This window comes from Phalangium opilio, unplaced genomic scaffold (genome assembly GCF_054372755.1).
Source record: "Phalangium opilio isolate 3A_F unplaced genomic scaffold, DU_Popi_V2 ptg001421l_1, whole genome shotgun sequence".
Taxonomy (NCBI): domain Eukaryota; kingdom Metazoa; phylum Arthropoda; class Arachnida; order Opiliones; family Phalangiidae; genus Phalangium; species Phalangium opilio.
Genome location: NW_028324258.1, coordinates 2,954,449 through 2,956,974, shown reverse-complemented (window position 1 = coordinate 2,956,974; position 2,526 = coordinate 2,954,449). Strand labels below are relative to the sequence as shown.

The 2,526-nt window shown below is 44.5% G+C and overlaps 1 non-coding gene across 1 annotated transcript; it reads right to left on the bottom strand.

The window, feature by feature from the left end:
- Positions 1–506: 506 nt before the first annotated feature.
- Positions 507–579, bottom strand: TRNAH-GUG (transfer RNA histidin (anticodon GUG)). Its single transcript has one exon. It is a non-coding gene; the product is annotated as a tRNA-His (tRNA).
- Between the last annotated feature and the right edge of the window lie 1,947 nt (positions 580–2,526).

The following is a 2,526-nucleotide window of genomic DNA, read 5'->3' as shown; positions in this document are numbered from 1 at the left end:
TTTTTATAGGGAATTAAGCTGAATTCGGTCAAAAATTTGTCCAGAAAAAAATGCATTCAAAAGTTTACCAATAATATTGCATGTTTTTTTCTTCTAGATACAAAATCCGTCACAACGATTTCTTATTGAAAATTGAATTTTAACAGTTTTTTGAATGAATATCGTTACATTTGTTTGAATTAAAGCAAAAAGGACAAAAATAATGGTTTCAGTGGTGCTACGGAAGCCCAAAAATTAAATGGTCGTCAGGTATTTCAAAGTTCATTTCAAAGTTTCAAAGTTTATTTTGGCATAGTTAATACAAAAGCTCATTGTGGAATAACTTTGCTTTTTACGTTACATTTGAGATCCCACAACACCGCTCCCAGGTGAGCTCGAACCACCAACCTATTGGTTAACAGCCGAAAGCGCTAACCATTGAGCCACGGAAGCTCAGAAATAAAATGGTTATCACGTATTGTGGAAAAGTTTTGAATTTTTACGCTACATCTGAGACCCCACAACACCTCTCCCGGGTGGGCTCGAACCACCAACCTTTCGGTTCACAGCCGAACGCGCTAACCAATGCGCCACGGAAGCCCAAAAATTAAATGATCGTCATGTATTGTGGAAAAACTTTGACTTTTTACGTCACATCTGAGACCTCACAACACCGCTCGCGGGTGGGCTCGAACCACCAGTCTTTTGAATAACAGTTGAGCACGCTAACCATTGCGCCACGGAAGCCCAAAAATAATATTGTCGTCAGGTATTGTGGAAAAACCTTGACTTTTTACGTCACATCTGAGACCTCACAACACCGCTCCCGGGTGGGCTCAAACCACCAACCTTATGAATAGCAGCTGAGCACGCTAACCACTGCGCCAAGGAAGCCCAAAAATAATATTGTCGTCAGGTATTGTGGAAAAACTCAGACATTTTACGTTACATCTGAGACGTCACACCACCGCTCCCGGGAGGGCTCAAACCACCAGTCTTTTAAATAGCAGCTGAACGCGCTAACCATTGCTCCACGGAAGCCCAAAAATTAAATGGTCGTCAGGTATTGTGGAAAAACCTTGACTTTTTACTTCACATCTGAGACCCTACAACACCTGTCCAGGGTGGGCTCGACCCACCAACCTATTCGTTAACAGCCAAACGCGCTAACCATTGATCCACGGAAGCTCAGAAATTAAATGGTTGTCAGGTATTGTGGAAAAGTTACGACTTTTTACGCTACATCTGAGACCCCACAACACCTCTCCCGGGTGGGCTCGAACCACCAACCTTTCGATTAATAGCTGAACGTGCTAACCGTTGCGCCACGGAAGCCCAAAAATTAAATGTTCGTCAGGTATTGTGGAAAAACTCAGACATTTTACGTTACATCTGAGACGTCACAACACCGCTCCCGGGAGGGCTCAAAACACCAGTCTTTTGAATAGCAGCAGAAGGCGCTAACCATTGCGCCACGGAAGCCCAAAAATTAAATGGTCGTCAGGTATTGTGGAAAATCCTTGTCTTTTTACTTCACATCTGAGACGTCACAACACCGCTCCCGGATGGGCTCGAACCACCAACCTATTCGTTAACAGCCGAACGCGCTAACCATTGATCCACGGAAGCTCAGAAATTAAATGGTTGTCAGGTATTGTGGAAAAGTTACGACTTTTTACGATACATCTGAGACCACACAACACCTCTCCCGGGTGGGCTCGAACCACTTACCTTTCGATTAACAGCTGAAAGTGCTAACCATTGCGCCACGGAAGCCCAAAAATTAAATGTTCGTCAGGTATTGTGGAAAAACTCAGACGTTTTACGTTACATCTGAGACGTCACAACACCGCTCCCGGGAGGGCTCAAACCACCAGTCTTTTAAATAGCAGCTGAAAGCGCTAACCATTGCTCCACGGAAGCCCAAAAATTAAATGGTCGTCAGGTATTGTGGAAAAACCTTGACTTTTTACTTCACATCTGAGACCCTACAACACCTGTCCAGGGTGGGCTCGAACCACCAACCTATTCGTTAACAGCCAAACGCGCTAACCATTGAGCCACGGAAGCTCAGAAATTAAATGGTTGTCAGGTATTGTGGAAAAGTTATGACTTTTTACGCTACATCTGAGACCCCACAACACCTCTCCAGGGTGGGCTCGAACCACCAACCTTTCGATTAATAGCTGAACGTGCTAACCATTGCGCCACGGAAGCCCAAAAATTAAATGTTCGTCAGGTATTGTGGAAAAACTCAGACATTTTACGTTACATCTGAGACGTCACAACACCGCTCCCGGGAGGGCTCAAACCACCAGTCTTTTAAATAGCAGCTGAAAGCGCTAACCATTGCTCCACGGAAGCCCAAAAATTAAATGGTCGTCAGGTATTGTGGAAAAACCTTGACTTTTTACTTCACATCTGAGACCCTACAACACCTCTCCAGGGTGGGCTCGAACCACCAACCTATTCGTTAACAGCCAAACGCGCTAACCATTGAGCCACGGAAGCTCAGAAATTAAATGGTTGTCAGTTATTGTGGAAAAG